The 17,815-nt window shown below is 42.0% G+C and overlaps 1 protein-coding gene across 3 annotated transcripts in view; it reads right to left on the reverse strand.

Annotated features, from left to right (window-relative positions):
- Positions 1 to 16,103, reverse strand: part of NRIP1 (nuclear receptor interacting protein 1) — a 99,720-nt gene extending 83,617 nt beyond the window's left edge. Inside the window, exon 1 of one of the 3 annotated variants that reach the window (XM_046001758.1) lies at positions 15,988 to 16,103. The gene's annotated coding sequence lies outside the window, so the exon portion shown is untranslated. The remainder of the gene's footprint in view (positions 1 to 15,987) is intronic. The other 2 variants (XM_046001756.1, XM_046001757.1) reach the window with 2 other exon arrangements.
- Positions 16,104 to 17,815: the final 1,712 nt, after the last annotated feature.

Genomic DNA, 17,815 nt, shown 5'->3' on the forward strand with positions numbered 1-17,815 from the left:
TGGGTTAAAGCTTCTGCCTTCAGCTCAGGTCATGGTCCCAAGGTCCTGGGATCAAGCCCCATATCGGGCTCACTGCTCAGCAGGGAGCCTGCTTCCTCCTCTCTCTCTGCCTGCCTCTCTGCCTCCTTGTGATCTCTGTCTCTCAAATAAATAAATAAAATCTTTAAAAAAAAAAAAAAACATGGGGGCCAATCAGAATCTTCCAATATTGTTTTCAGTGTTCTTGGTCACATTTTTTTTTTCGTGGTCACATTTTTACTTAAACTCAAATCTCAGGTTGACAATAATTTCCTGTTAAGATGACAACTTTTTGTTATTTCTAAAACACTTCCCTCTGTCCACCCAAATGACTGAATGAATGCCTTATGTTCCTGCAGCTCACTGATTACAATCACAATATCTGAAGTTCTATTTCATCCACACAAATTTAGGATTTTCCTTTCCTTGGATATCAGAACACGTTAAAGCCAATTTTTATAGCCACAAACTAGCCTTTGTGTATCTTTAAATGGACTACAACTTTGAACTGAAAATGAACTGTATTAACGGCATCACTCCCCAGCTCTCACAGAAAGAAGTCAGTCCGACTCCAGGTTTAGATACACTTATTTTAACAGCATCAGTCTCAGGTGAGCCTAGTAAATCCGACCCACAAAGCAAGTGTGCATGCGTGTGCAAGTGTGTGCATGCCTCTTTCCATTTTCTCTTTGCTTTTTTTTTCCTCTTCCCCAGGAGGTTAATGAACAAAATATTGCACTTTTAAGTATATATAATGATACAGAGATAAGCTACCCATCTGTCAGAAAAAGAGTTACCTAAATAAAGAAACTTAACAATTGTGTATGTAAAATTAAATCCTGGACTGACAGGGTAGTTCAGCTAACACTCAGAAAAGCACAACGTGACTTAAACTGTAAGGAACAGGCCAAAAACACTCCATAAAATCAAGTCTGCCTAGAATATGCCGTATCTCCATTTGAAACACCTGCTAAGAGTATGTGCATTCACAATTCTGTCTAGGAAATATTTTTCTTCCTCTCTCACCTGTTCCCCCGCCCAACCTGTATCCACCTCCATAAACAGCAGTAATCCACCATTATAAAACAGTTGACGGTTAAAACAATGAGCCAACGGAGAAAGTACAATATTCCATAACTGACATTTACTGCATTGGCCTTGGACTTCTAATCTTTACCAGACGGGCACACAAATCAATCCATCAGCTCATAAAGGTGTGCTTTTTTAACCTCTAAAACAGATGGGATTGGCCAGAAGTGTCTGGCATGTCAAACTGCTAATCACTGCTGCCCTTTGCACAAAATAACCCACTTAAGTTGAGGCATGGTTGCACTGTAACCGACATGAGTCTGTGGGAAACCCATTTAACTGTCACACACTCCTGCCACTCCTGCTCTCCCTTAATTAAGCCTAATGCCTTATGCTTTGACCTTTTGTTCTAGCCTATTAACCCTATCTAGTACAAGTTCAATTATGTTAAACTAAAAACTTTGCTGTAAAATATTAAATGCCAAGCTCAAAAAATCATAAGGGACATCCTCCCAGCCCTTAGTTCTATGCACCCTGTTACTCCATGCATGCAACAGTAAAACCTCATTTTTGAAGTGATACTGACTCTTATGGAGTTGAGAAGAACCAAATTATGATTCTAGCCCAACCCCCTTATTTTACCAACGGGGCCCAGAAAAACATTAAATGGCTCGCCCCTTTCATAGCTTCAAGCTGAGCCACATTGAAACCTACCTGTCTCTGGCTCTAATCCTTTATTCTCCACGGTATCTCTGATTAATAGTTAAACCAACCGACAGCACGTTAAGGACACTAATATTTTCACCACAAATTTGGATCTTTCACCATCCTCTAGAATGCACTACACATGTCAAACTGCACAAACTGGCCTAAAGCAAAATATGCGGGCAAGTGGACAGACCTCAGAAGTGATTTCCCCGTGCACACAAAACTTCCTATCCCTCCCTATTTCTTTTCTTCTTCTTCTTCTTTTTTTTAAAGATTTTATTTGTTTATTTGACAGACAGAGATCACAAGTAGGCACAGAGGCAGGCAGAGAGAGAGGAAGGGAAGCAGGCTCCCCGCTGAGCAGAGATCCCCACGTGGGACTCGATCCCAGGACCCTGGGATTAAGACCTGAGCCGAAGGCAGAGGCTTTAACCCACTGAGCCACCCAGTGGGTGGCTTTTTCTTCTCTTTTCTTTTCTTCTTTTTAAAGGTTAACAATGGTCATCAAGAATGGCTAGCTTCTGCAACACTCAAATATAAGGCAATATGTATGAATACAATTTTTTCTTTCTTTCCTGATGCTTCATTTAAGTACTCAACAGAGAAAATGACTTAAGCCACAGAAAGCAATTACAACTCACTTCTCCCCAGCAGACAAATTCATAGCTGGATATCTTTGAAAATACCTCTTTTTTACACCCATATGTATATGGATTTCTGTTCACATCTATCAGAATTTCAAAATATAAAGACAAAAAACCCTTGTTTTTTGCTTACAGTGAAAAAATTCAGTGTAAAATCAAATGAGATGTAGTCCAAACTAACATGCTGTCGTCACTGGGGAACTTTACTTGTAGCATATAGTAATGTGTGTTATTATTCCTCTTCCATTCTCTTCATACCGCTAGAAAACTTTCTTACTACTCACTGTAACACATGAAAACAATGTAAAGATCAGTAACAGATGACAAATTTTGGATTTCGTCTGGGATTCTTGTGAAAAAATGCATATTAATTTTCATTTTTCAAAAGATTAATAGTCAGATTTTAATTTTGTCCTTATTGTTGACTGTCCAAAGCCCACTTTACCTGTTTCCAGTATTAATCAATGCTGTCATTTCAGCGGAAACTTACAGGTGAAGGTAATATGACATTAATTGGAACATACAATAATTTTTAACAGAAAGATCAGTGTTGTACTAAAATGATGAATAAATCCAATGACAGAATTTATTATGTGTTAAGGTGTAAGAAAACACGGCATTAGAGTTTAAAACTCAAAGTAAATGTGTTCATGTTATTAGAATGACACCTTCAAAGGAAAGTGTCACTTGGCCTTACCAGAAAGTATACGAGGATGTATAAAATGTAAAATGCATGGATGGATGAGTAGTCAGAACTAAAACAAACACTGGTAGCAGAGAAAATTACCAGCAAAATAATGATTCAGAATCTATTCACCCTTTTCACTGCAAAGTGAAACGAGACATCATGTTAATTCAAACGAGACATCATGTCTTAGTTACAAGAGTCAGTTCATGAACATAGAGATTAAGTTTGGGTCTTTGTTGAGGAATTCTACTTTGGAAAATTTATACCAATGTATAGAATTCATGCATTCTCTAACATATTGACTGACCTTAAGGAACAATGAAAGGCAAAGACAATTCAGTTAATCAGGATAAAACAATGTTGAAAGCACAAAGTAGAATATATCACATAATTAGTAAATGTGCTGATTTTTCTACCCCTTTACTTTGGACAACAGTCCATTGGCCTGCATATCTTTTTTTACTATGATTTATAAGCATGTGACATAAAAAAATATATATGAGCCACGAGAGAAGACGTCCTTTCTGTTTACAAAAGATACCCACTTCCAAGCATGCTTGAAGTTTAGTAAAAACACTTTGTCTTCACAAAGCAAGAAACTGAGTTAAAGTTATTTTAAGAGCATTTGTGAAATCTCAGTGTTGTAAATATATATATATATCCCTGATAATCTATACATTTCCTTTCCCATTTGAAAATGGCTAGTTTAGAAATTTCTGAGCTCCATTTTAAAATAAATCTCTTCTCTACCTTAGCATAATAGAATAATGTATTATTATATGAATTATAATAATTAATATGAATTAATGAATTATAATAATTCTAGTTGAACATAAGTGTTCTAACAGAAGATTCACCTCCAGAGAAGAGCAGTTACTAGTTAAAACAACAGCAAAAGGGCTTCATATACTACTTCATAAGTCCCCTAACTTAGTAGGGTTTGAGTCATCAAGTCATTCTTTTTTTTTTTTTTAAGATTTTATTTATTTATTTGAGAGAGAGAGCATGAGAGGGGAGAAAGGCAGAGTGAGAAGCAGACTCTCCAAGGAGCAGGGAGCCCGATGTGGGACTCGATCCCAGGACTCTGGGATCATGACCTGAGCTGAAGGCAGTCGCTTAACCAACTGAGCCACCCAGGCGCCCCTCATCAAGTCATTCTTGATGGCCTCTAACTTTTAGATTAATTAACACCAAAATTAATTCGAGACATGAGATTTCAAAATGCCTCCATCTTCCCAACCAGTCAAATCCAATGTGATTAAATGTGTCAAGCTGGCGGTTTTTACCACTACCATAACCTAAGGAGACTATCTATAAGGCTCTATAAAAAAATTTGTTTCCTTAAAAAATAATTAAATGTTCCCCCAAAGGTTTCGCTAAATGTGTTTTCTAATATATTGTCATTTGTGTATTTTTGAAGAAACCTAGCATTATAAAACAATTTTAAGTGCCAAGTAATTATAATGTCACCAATAATTTCACTTTTTTCTTCATAATATGCCTAGAAAGATGATGATAAATTTTAAGGAAGAAATATTATCCCTTTTAGAAGTCCTAACTTAAACAGTCTAAAGAAAAAAAAAAAACCTGTAGAACAGTAGCTACTACGAATTAGCTGCAGATAATAATTAGCTACTGTTATATATAAATACATCAAGACTCCATTCCTGACCCCCCCAAAGCCAGATTTTACCAGTAACTGGGATTGGTACGGTTCATTTCAACAAATGTTTATAAGAGCCTTCTCTGTGCCAGGCACCTACGGTACCAAAAGTACACTGATGAAAAGCCCCTATTCACAGAGCTTAGGGTCTACTGAGAAACACAAACACTAAACAAGTGGGACTATTACAATCAGGAAGGAGTACAGAGAACTGTGAGAGACAAATCTGATCTTACTGGAGGCTTGGGGACTGTAGTGAGCATCTACACACTCTTGCCCACTGTCTCAGGAGTGACAACATTCCTTCTCAATCTGCTTCACCAAGGTTAAAATGTGGTCAGTCTGGGCTGCCATTAGGTTTCTTCTCTTGCTCTCATTCTAGAAGGGTGGATCTAGACACACTTCGCTCAGGGCATCACCACCTTCGTCCACACAGTGCCCTCTCACCTTGTTACCTTTTCACAGGAGAGCACTGAAACAGGGGCCATAACCTTACCTTATATTCCCAATTGAACTCAGACACCCAACGATCTGCACTGATGATTTTAGAACATGACTCTTCAGTAATAGCCAGAGCTGACCTGTGAGTATTTTGATCCCACTAGTCAACTAAAGGTACCTGGCTCTGTTAACCTACAAAGAGAAGTTTCCCTACTGGTTTTTAAGCAGAACTCAAAATGTATATAACATGTAGGAACAAAGCTGCTGCATGAATAGATGCGTAGCTCCACTGTTAAACTTGTTTTAAATTCTCAGCCTAGAAAGTAACATTCCAACTACTAGAATACATGAATCGTAAGACTGTTCTGAAGACCATATTTCAGCCCCAGGAGAAGAAAATGGGCTACAAAGACAAGGGGGGGGGGGGTGTGTAGTTGGCTCTGCCTCACTGTACTTCTCAAGACTGTCTTTCTGATTATCATGAGGTCAGCTTGGACTTTACTGCTGGATCCATCACCAAAGATTAATAACTACTTCTTAACACCTGGTACATAGCCCTCTTGCTGAGACTGCCTTAATAAAACAAAGTGTGAAATAAATTAAGACTCGATTTCTTATCCTGGGTTTACTCAACTGCTATCTGTATTAATTTTTTTTTATAAGGAGCTCAGGATTCCTTTTTTTTTTTTTTTTTAGATTTTCATTTATTTATTTGACAGAGATTACAAGTAGGCAGAGAGGCGGGTAGAGAGGGTGGGGAAGCAGGCTCACCGCTGAGCAGAGAACCCGATGCGGGGCTCCATCTCAGGACCCTGAGATCATGACCTGAGCTGAAGGCAGAGGCTTAACCCACTGAGCCACCCAGGCGCCCCTGCTATCTGTATGAGTTTTAAAATTTACTAAAATTCTCAGGGTTTCAATTTCCTCCTCTGTAAAATGCAAGCAACTGTTTTGGACATTTTATTTTATTTTTTTCCAGTTTTTATTTAAATTCCAGTTAGTCAACATACAATGTAATATTAGTTTCAGGTGTACAATATAGTGATTCCACATATCCATACATCATAGCAGTAACAACAATGTTGGAAGATAAGCAATTAAATTTACCCCACTGCATCACAGGTATACCCTGGCAATAAAGAAAAAAGAAAAAAAAAAAAAAAAGGACAAGTTAGAAATTGAGAAATCAAAAGGGAAAACAGGAAAAAGAGGAAACCAAAAAAAAAAAAAAAAAAAAAAAAGAGAGAGAGAGAGAAAGGAAAATCAAAAGAAAAGGGTGTGTAAGGGCTAAACAGTAGCATTTACTACTATTTGATTTATAGTTTATACCAACCACTTATCCTATGTGCCTATCCTATGGTGCCTCTATAAAACCAACTTGTTTGAAAATGGGGAGGACAAGATACCTCTAGGACAAGTATACTTAAACCTGGAGCATCCTTAGGTTTTATCAAATTCCCTTCCAATCTGAAAATCTAAGGATTCTATGAAATTATTTCAACTCATAAAAGCTGAAGAAAAAACAAAAGAAAGCAAAACAGGAAGAGGAAAATATGACGTTGATTCAGGTCAGTCAAGAATCACTAGGATAGGTAAGAGCAATGTTTTATTAACAAAGTAAACAATGCAATTCTTTGAGTTTTGCCTCAACACCACCAAACATCTGGATGTTGGGAAAGAACCAGATGGTGAATACAAAATTTCTATCTTCAATCCCTGGCCTCATGGAGATTCAGTCTATTTCAATTAAATTTTTTTGAAAGGCCTGGATGGGTTAGGTAAATATGTAAATATGTATCTGAACCCTAGAAAGTTTGCCCCCCCCAATAGTTTGCTTATGCAGTTTCTTTCTTACCTGGCCAGATACAATATATCCTCTTAATAAAACATCATAGTAAAACATTCTTTTGCAGGTTTTATGGAACCCTTTTGTTTATCCAACATTTACTTGGCAATTCAAAATCCAAAGCACACTAGAAAATATTATGTATGAGTGTTATTACTCATCCTTGTGTCTCCAATGTTGTTTGAATTTGACTGTACATTTTAATGTAGAGGGAACCAGTCGGCTTTTTTTTTTCTTTTTTTAAAGATTTTATTTATTCATTTGATAGAGATCGCAAGTAGGCAGAGAGGCAGACAGAGAGGGAGGGGAAGCAGACTCTCTGCCAAGAAGAGAGCCTGATACGGGGCTTCATCCCAGGACCCTGGGATCATGACCTGAGCTGAAGGCAGAGGCTTTAACCCACTGAGCCACCCAGGCGCCCCTCGGCTTGACTCGTTTGGGTTCAAAATTCCATGAATTTTAAATGAGGTAAGTAAAAAGAGGTAAAGAGGTTTAGGCCTACATTTCTCATGACCTCAACAATAAAAGAGCATGTCTGATGTACACTTAAAAATACACTATATAGAAAAAATTAATAAAAAGGGAAAAAAAATTAAAAAAAAAATACACTATATGCCACAAACCTCCCTCAATCAAAAATCTCTTTCCTGAGAACAGTCTACTCCTAAAACGAAGCCAAATACTTTTCTATTTCTGCTTCCTTCTGATAAATTCACAAACACATTATTAATTTCATCTTTGTATCAAAGAGCCTAGTTTATTAGCATAATGTAGCCTTTAAAATAAAATTATTGTGGGTGAAGATAGGGCAATGAAACAAAATTCATGTCAAGAACCGTTATAGTCAAGAATTTTAACTTTTCAACCAGGAAGAGCTCCGGGTCTGAATTTGTGGCAACTGCTCCTTGAAGTAGACAAACATAATTAGCCTTGGGAATACCTGGATTAAGACCATGACAAGGTGTTCTAATGAATTATATCGAGAAACATAGTTGCTTTCTCTGCCTCAAAGAACATTATAGTAACTCTGTGGTATACTTTCCAAGGGTTGGTATTTGAGGAGGGAAAAGAGCTTCATGGTTGCCTTTGGTGCTTGCATTTTTCAGGTAAGCACAGAGAATGGGGCATTAGTTCTCCAGAGAATTAAGAATAACTCCTGCAGAATTATCAACCTGAAATAAGAGTGACTTCCTCCTAGGACTGGTCTTTGAGAATCCAGGCTGGGTGGACTGGATGTGCTCCTTGAGTTCTCCGGCTATCAAGTCTGGGAGCAGGATCGTTGATGACATTCTAGAAATCAAATAGAAACTGGTTTTCTCTTATAAAGATGGCATAGTCTCATGAAAATGCAAATTATTATGAATGAAATTAGCTGTGTGACCTCGAGAATTTTTCAGATTAGGTTTATCTCTATAAGTAGAGAAAATGATAGCTTTATGCCACATGGAACTGTAAAGGGGCCAGCTCAATGCCTGGCCAAAGCAGGTGCCCCCCAAATCCTCCTCCTTTTCCTGATCTTTCTCCTAAAAAAGGACAATGCAAAAAAAGGTAGCTTTTCTCTATTTTAAGTTTTTCCCCTTGTCTACTCCTATTAAAACCATAGGCTTGAAATCTTTACTGTTTACTGACAACAGCATACATCAATATATAGAACCAGAATTCCAGAACTTAGAAGTCAAATGAATCCCCCTTGCTCTTAAATCTACCGACGTTACCCAGAGAAACAAAAGAACTTTCCCATTATCTGTATCATACGCTGTTTTAGTAGCAGATCCTAAGCTAGAAAAAGTATATGTGGGATAACATAACAAATACTTAAAAATTAATTTTTCAAAAATCAAACTTGAGCCTATATGATCCATTGTGCAAATACTCCTTATACAGGAAAAAAGAGAAACTGTGATTAATTCCTTTGAGGATGTTTCTTATTATATCCTATCTGGGAGGGTTTCACAGGTTTTCTAGTACTTTTTCTTGGTGTTCGTCCCCTTCTTCTATCTACCCTTCTTCCCTGAATCTGTTTCTTTTTTTTTTTTTTTAGTGTATACATCCACCACTCTGTTGTAGATTACTATAAATTCATAAATTCAAGAATCAAAAAAATATCTAAGAAAGTATGCTTTTCAAAAACCAGTTACAATCCCTTAAAGATTTCCTGTCTCTCAAATTCTGAAGAGATCCCTTAAAAGATAAAACCCTTTTTTTTTAAAAGAAGATTTTATTTATTGATTTGACACAAGTAGGCAGAGGCAGGTGGGGGCGGGGTGGCGGTGGGCAGGGGGATGCAGGCTCCCCGCTGAGCAGAGAGCCTGATGCAGGGCTCGATCCCAGGACCTTGAGATCATGATCTGAGCTGAAGGCAGAGGCTTAACCCCCCGAGCCACCCAGGCCCCCAAGAAAACCCTTTTTTATCTCGAACTTCTAATTCTCAAATTTTGATTATGTTCTGTCACATGCAAGTTATCTTATCTACATTATGTTATTAAATCAACACAATTATAATACTATTTTCATTTTAAGACTGCATATAAACATGATTTCCTAACTATTACAATGCTAAATTATCATCCAACTTTTTAAAATATGGTAACATATTTAAGATGTTCACATGTTATACACAGTATGGGCAAATTCAACAATTAAAAGCCCACAACTACAAAGAGAAGCTAGTGTAACCACTATGTGACTTAAGCTTTCCTCTTATCTATCTAAAGCTAATCACCTGACTTTTCACCCAGTAACCTCACATTGCTGGTACAGGTAAAATGAAGCATCCCAATAACAAGAGAAGCTCCTAACTCCTTAGTTCCTGATCTGTCCTCAATTCATCACCAAATTACAGATTTGAAAATAAGAAGCCCTGTCATTTAACACGTGACTGAAAAAAGACTCTCTTAATTAGAAGTCCAAGGGCAAGTCCATTCCACCAAAGCTCTGAATAAACACCAGCATCAGGTCAGTAAGAGTTGTCCTGGTCCTAGTGGTATCTTAAGCTGATGACTCAAGTTCCCAGCAGACTTCTAGTTTAATATTTCTTGAAGCACTAGGCTTAGTCACAGAGTGACCTGGAATTTAAGGCAAATAAGGGTCTCTTCCTTTCATCCTTAAAGACATTTTTGCTAAATGACACAAAGTTAAAGAGGCAAGATGGGTTTAAATTTAGAGTTTTTATGCCCTGAGGTACACCAAATCAAAAAAATTTCCTGAGGAGAGTAAAACATGCTAGCTTTGAATTTCAAACACAACTGTTAACCCTGTCAGAGAAGAAATTCTATTTCCAAATTTCTTAACAAAATGCTCCCCCCTCCACCAGTCTCATTTATTAAAAGAGGAAGGTAAGACAGAAGGAAGAGTGGGAAAGAGGACAGGTGGATGGAGAAAGGTGGGGAGGGGAACAGGGAGAGAGAAGAAGGGAGGAAGGATGGATGGACTGGACGGATGGATGGATGTCACAAGCATCCTCCAAGCCGAAGTTTCAACATATTCTGGAATTATCCTTGAATTTATTTCAACCAAAAAACAAATCAGATGAATTATCCAAATCAGGTAGTTATCTATAACATTATCTTCAGTAACAATCTATCTTAAAATCTGGTAAAGACAATAAGAAAAAAAATCGTAATACTACTTAGTAAATACAGTATGGTGGTCCTTTTTTTTCATAACTACATTTTTGAGTTGCCAATCTTCTAATGAATTCTTTAAATCTCTCTCTCATTCTATTGCTCCTAGAGTTCTAGGCCAAATGTTATCCCTAGCATGGCCTAAGGTATTAATTTTAACAAAATGCAAATACGGTGGTAAAATGTATCACGTTTCCCTCTTTTTTTTTTTTTAATGAAATGAGGGTAGGTTTTTTTTCTTAAAGATTTTTTATTTATTTATTTGACAGAGAGAGATCACAAGTAGGCAGAGAGGCAGGCAGAGAGAGTGAGAGGGAAGCAGACTCCCTTCAGAGCAGAGAGCCTGACATGGGACTCGATCCCAGGACCCTGAGATCATGACCTGAGCCGAAGGCAGCGACTTAAACCACTGAGCCACCCAGGTGCCCCACATTTCCCTCTTTTTTGATCTTCTCAATGTTCTATGAACTTAAAAAAAAAAATTACCTTGTTTCGGGTGTACTGACACCCTAAAATACCACAAAGTTTGTAATGCTTTATCTGTAATATTTGCAAGACAGTGCAGGAATCCATTTGAATTTCAGGGTTCATGGTGCAGAGAATATACTATTATAATGGAACAGTTAGCATAATGTTATTTCACTAGTTGTATTTATTATGAAAAATTAAAACTGCCCTTCATAACTGTAGTAAAGTGAAAGGAAAGGTCTGTTCTAAATGACCTCTAATTTTTAGAATCCTAAATATTCACTATCCATCAAATTGAATGTTAAATTTCAAGGAACAAAAAAACAACAGATGGACATTTATACCATAATGTGTGAAGAAACCCTGATAAGACTTCAGATGTCTCTTATTTGCAGTTTTCCCCTGCCCCCGATAATGTGCTTAAAGGAAACATTCTTTCTATAGTAATTTACATCGAGTTATCTTTATCAGCAATCCTATAAAAGAAGTCTCTAGTTCACTACCCAAATGCAGCACTCGCTTCCATGTTCAGGAAGACCCTTAGAAAACACAAGTTCTTAAAAGAATAAAGAAAAGGTGATCTAATATGAATTCATTTTCTTCCAAACAAACTATAAGTCCTGGTTCTATCCTGGTACCCAGTTTTCATCTTCCAACTTAGGTGGATTTAAGAGACACTCAGAAGCAAAGTGTGCACAGGCACAAATGGGGAATTTGTCATTTTTCCCCCTCCAAACAACCACTATTTATATAATATTGCTGCCCTCATAAAAGGGAACCCATTACCATCAGCAATTCACGTCCCTGCTTCAGCATCAGATGCAAACAGGATACGGAAACAAGATCTCTCTCCTCCATTTACTTTTTGTTCATTCCAACCTCTGTCCCATTCCTCAGTCCCATTCCACTGGTCTACTACATCAACTGACACTCCTGATTTCTACCTTTTCAAATCTTAGTGACCATCCTGTTACATTTCTGTGATTGCTTTGGTGTCTAAATACTACAGAACGAGTTTGCTCATTACCCTCCAGACAGCAACGTAAGGAAATGAATCTTGAACGATTCAGTTCAGGGATTCAAGTATATTATCCTCCCCCTGCCCTATTTTGTTGAGAATGTTTGACTTTTCAATAGGAATCAACGTGCTTTTTGGTGATCAATACACTTTTCATAAAAATATTTTCTCAGTTGGAAGATGTGGGTACAGGGGCTTTGTTAAAAGAGCAAATGCTTCTTTCCCTAGTCTTCACCCGCAAAACAGTAAATCAGTATCAAAACAAAACAAAATGCACCCGGATGGTGTATTAGCCTCCTGAAGGGGCATATGGAAAAAGCACATGAGTAAAGAAACTGTCCCTCACCATAGCTGAGAAGGGAAGCTACAAATGAGGGCATTTTCATGAAAGAACACATCCCAAAATGTAGAAGCTATTTACTTTAGAAAAGGGGGTGAGAGAGGAGAGAGCAATAGAGAGAGAGGTGTAGCACTGACAGATAAACAAGAATTCTTCTTTTTTAACCCACACTCTAAGAACTAACGGTATCTGGCAATCTAAAGTCTGAAAAACAAAACTGATCCTATCACAGTCTAAGCTGAACAACACTTTCTTGATGAAAATTGGATGTTTTGAACTTATTTTGGCAGAATTATCTTTTAACCTGATACACAAAACTACTTTTCCAAAATAACACTTAAAATATGAGCTTTCAAGTGTCTTACAATCTGCAAGTCTTAAAATTAAAAGTCTCATCCCTTTACCTACCATCACATATCCAAACCACTTTGATTTAACATCACCTTCTGTATCATTGCCGCCTATTATTGGCTTGCAATGAAATCTGTACATTAATAATAACCTTCTTCCCTCTCATCTTTCTAGAGAGCCAAGGATGACATATCTTCTTATCTCCCTACTTGTTCCATTAGATTGACATATTTTGCCTCATCTGTCACCTTCCATAAAACTCTGCTTTCAGATATGAGTTAATTCATTTTTAGTTGTCCTCAATGTTCTAAAATAGTGATGTTTGACAGAATTAATACAGTGCTCTAGTTCTCTCTGTTCGACTGGTACTTAATTAAAGATCTTGGAGGCCATCTTTCTCTCAGGTTACACCATTTAAAGAAGGAACGTTACTTCCTCCAGACAATGTGATAAGCCACAGGGCACTAAGGCTGCCATCCCCAGCCTCCCATTTAACAGATTGCTTTACCAAGTATAAACTACCAGCAAGACAGATCACCACTTTACTTCACACTGATTTACTTTTACCATCTCTGAACCCTCAGTCTACTTTGCCTACACTCTCTTACCTTGTGAATCTCCAGAATTTCTGGCGTTTTAACACTCCTTTATACTTTTACCATTGCTTCTGTTTGAAATAGACCTCAGAAAGTCCTAGTGACGTTTAATCTGTAACATTTCTTGCATTTCTGGTTAGCAGTGCAGAGAAGTTGTGAAGCCATCAGAGAGCGCAAACTTGGAGCACAAACTGAAAATTCCCTGTTTTAAATTCTTTTGAATTAGTACCCCTTTTGGAGAATAGCCACTCAACTTGATATGTCTTAATTTTCATTTCTAAAGGCACCATGGATAATTTAAATGGGCACTTGTTATTTATTACACAAATAATTGTTCTCTTGGATGGCTTTTTGAAAGCTAGCACTTCTTCATCATTTTTTGGCCCTACTGGAACCACAAGAGACATGTCAATTTAAGCAAACTTCAGGAGCAATGAACTAACAAACAGACTCTAGGTGGTGGTATAGGTTATTTTTTATCATGATGTTTTGCTCTTAAAACTGCAAGAGTCAGAGGAGACTTTAGCCTCTTCTACAGACACTTCTTTCTAACAGACCTACAATCTTTTAGGAGGTTTCAATTAGTAAACTCCAAGTTCTACAGAGTTTTGGAGGCAAATGCAAGATATGGATCTAAGTCAAGTTTTCCCGCAGACATTAAACAAGGTTTTCAATTGCTTCAAAAGCACTGCAGAGATCTCACTTGAGTAAAACTAACAATGAGCAGAACTTTTTTTCTTTCTTTCTTTCTTTAATACGTATTTACTCACAGGGCACTTTCAGGGGTAGGTGTGGAAGGAGGTGTTTCCCCACCAGAGTGAATGAAGTGGACTAGAGAAACAATCCCACAGCTGTTTCATTGACTGATTGTTCTTTGTCTCTAGGAACTAATTCCAGACAGAGAAAAGTTGCTACTGGTGATGAAGCCTTATTCTCGGAACCAGCTAAACCCACTCAACATCACTGAACCCCCCCACCCCCAGCAAAACCAAAGCAACTTATTTCTAAGTTGAAAAACATTTCAACACACTCCAGACAGCAGCCTAGTTAGGTGCCAGGCAAGGGAAGCACTAGATGTATTTAAAAAGTCCACTCATTCCAGGGCCTCTTCCACGAAGGTGGCAAACTGGTGATTAAACACTGGATAATCCATCGGGAAGATGCACCCACTTGCTAAACCTATGATTCATTAATAAGTAGGTTCAATGAGATTCACAACTTTAAAGAATGAGTTACCAAAGCCCTCTGCTTCACAAATCCCACTCCCCTCCCCCAAATGTAAAGAGCATTCATGGTATATAACCCAATACTTATTTTCACTTTGGACACCTATACACAGTCTTTCTCTCTCTAAAGACAGTTTTTCAGCCCCGGACCATCTCACAATTTAATCATTTACATTACCGGAGACAAACTCCAACTTAGTTCCACCGACTGAGTGAGAAGTCTTGTAGGTAGGAACGTCTTAATTTTTGTCTAAAATAAGATGTCCTATTAAGAAACTGAACGCAAAAGTACTTATCATTCTGTTCTTTTCCTATCTTCAGAAACCCATTAAATCACTCATGAGATAGAAGGTAGAACCGCCTGCAATGCTTCAGAGATCAACATGTGTCAGAGTCCGGGCTTGCTCGCCTGTGAGACACAGTTGATTCCTTTGTTCCTCCAGACTGAACACCAACTCTTGGTTAAAATTTGGAAACTACTTTGGAAAGGATGGGAGGGTTTGTAGACTATTCCCAGGGAAACCGTTCATAAAACAATATTCACTAGTAGTAAGGAGGGCAGAGGTGTAAGAGGAAAGAAAGGAAGCCTCCCAGGACCTCCACGGGGCTCACCCCAAACGTGAGCCCCGCTCCTGGCTCGGGGGTGAAAGTGATGGTTGAGGCCTCGGGTCCAAAGAGCCTCGCCCTCGGGGAAGGTGGGTGAGTGCGGGGGGAGGACAAGGACCGATCGGCCAGGCTTGGGGGTCTGGTGGGGGGGCCCGGAGAGCTGTCCCCTTTCCTGTTCACTTTTCTCGACCCGGAATCCTGCGAGCGCGGAGCCGGGAGGCACCGGGCGAGAGGCGGGTAGCAGCGCCCGGCGCCGCCCAGGTCGCCCCGGGCAGCAGGACCGAGAGCTGCGCGGCGAGAAGGGCCCGGACTCCCGGCCGAGGGGGCAGGCGAGCGGGGCGCGACCCGGGCTGGGCCACCCGTGCCCGGTCCGCCTCAGGGGACACACGGTGGCGGCCCCTGGGCCCAGGACTGCCACAGACCGGCCGGTGAGCCCGGGGCCAACTCCACAACTTGCCGGCCCGGCCGCCTGGGCCCCCCGAGTTCCCGGGAAGGTTCGGAGCCGGCAGGAGGGGCGGAACGTCCCCGGAAACGCTTCCTCCCCGCCGCCGAGCCCACCCCGCCGTCCGCGTTCGCTCCCGCCCGCGGCCGCGCGATCCCCGCGGCCCCGACGCCCCCGCGGCCCTGCCCGCCGCCGCCGCCGCCGCGGGCCGCGCTCCCGGGGCCGTTCCCGGCGGCGCCCGCGGCCGCTCCCGGAGCCCCCGGCCGCGGCCGCCACTCACCCGAGGCCGCCGCGGCTCCGAGCCTCGGGCTCCGCCAGGCTCACTCCGCGAAGGCGCCCCGCCGCCCCGTCCTCCCCGGCGCCCCGGCGAGCTCTTCCCTCAGATCGGCAGCGCTGCCAAGCGCAGGGGCGGCCGCGGGGCCACCGGCGGGCGTGCGCGGGCGGGCGGGAGGGCTCGGGGCCGGGTCGTCCCTCCGCCTCGGCCGCCGCCTCCTCCTCCGCCTCCGCCGCCTCCTCCGCCGCCGCCGCCGCCGCCGCCTCCCGAGTTCGGGGCTCTGCTGCAATGTCTGCGAGGCTGACTTTGAGCGCCTCGCTCGCCGCCCGCCCGCAGCCGCGCTCCTCCCTCCGCCGCCGAGTCCGCCGCGGCCCAGTCCCTCCCCTCGCCGCTCCACGCCATTCAGCTCTTCAGCCAAGTTTCTTAACCCTTTTTTCCCCCTCCCTCCCATTGTCACCGGGGCGGGCGGAAGCCGCTCGGGTCCCCGCGGCTCCCGGGCGCTGAGGCGCCTCCCCCCACACCCCCCGGTTTTGCCGTTCTCCTCCTTGCCCGCCCTCCAGATGGCCGGGCGGGGGCTGCAGGGCCCCCAAGGCGGCGGGAGGACCGCGTCGGCCGGGAGAGGTGGGTGCTCCACGCGCCCGAGCCGGCCCCCTCGGCTCCCGGCTCTGTCCAGCCGCCCCCGACCGCCGGCGGCGCCTGGACAGCTCCTCCCGGGCCCCGGGGGCTCGTTCTCGTTACCCTGGCCGAGGGCTCGCGTTTGGGACACAGCCTGGGGGCCGGGACGCCCAGGTCCCGCCGGGGTGCTGGCGCCTCGGCGTCCCCCTCCCATCCCCCCGCACGACGCGCGTTCCCTCGGCTCCTTCTCAGCCACCCCCAGCTTCCACCACCTCGCAATGTATGTGTCCTGCTTTGATCTTGGGGGGCACGGGCACTAACTCCAGGTCACTTTGACCCCACGCCTCAGCACGTAGCAGGCGCCCGGGAATAAACGTGGAGTGACTCGGAGAGGAACACTGGGGAGGAGACCTGAGGAGTGCCCCGTTCGGCTCCTTGGACGGACGTAGGACCCAGGAGCAGGGTTTGTCTTCAGCTGCTTTGTCACTGCGAAGTCTCCAGCGGAGTCAGTCGGCGAATCTACATCATGCCGGGGAGAATTTGACCCTACCAGACGAGGCAAAAAGAGCAGGGCTGCCACTTCTTCGGCAGCTCTCCTCGCTTCTGTCTCCGAATAAGAAATAACAATTACATCACGAGGCCGGGGCGGCAGCGCTGTGGAGCCTCTCGGTTTCCTGCAGCTTAATCTCGCTGCACCCGCCTCTAAACTGGGGGGCACACGGATTGGCGGCGAGAGAAAGTGGAGAGGGGAGAGAGTCCTACGAAACCATAACCCACCACCCCCACCCCCCGACCTTGCATTTGCTGTTTTAAAAACCCTATCCCCAATGCTCCCCCAAACATCTAACTAGAACTATTAACACCCCTTCAACACCTCCCCAGATGTCAGGTTTCTTTTTGACTCTAGCATCTAGCATTTAGTAACTTGCCATGAAAAAAAAAATTACCAGGGGAAATGAGTGCCGTTGCTGAAATTGGTTTTGCTTGATACAAAAACGCTGAAGTACAGCTTAGCCTCACCCTTAACTCAGAAATGGCACGCCTGTGTTAAAACACTTATTACACAAACAAATGAGTGAATGAGGCACTCCATTCTTACATGGAGGTGTCCATATCTTTAAGAATTCTATAACATTTGAAAATAGAGTTGCTGGCGCACTAAACACCCCCCCCCCCAAAAAACCCAAAACTCACACCCTAGTCATGAAACAGTATTCTG

Source organism: Meles meles, chromosome 4, assembly GCF_922984935.1.
Source record: "Meles meles chromosome 4, mMelMel3.1 paternal haplotype, whole genome shotgun sequence".
Classification (NCBI taxonomy): Eukaryota; Metazoa; Chordata; class Mammalia; order Carnivora; family Mustelidae; genus Meles; species Meles meles.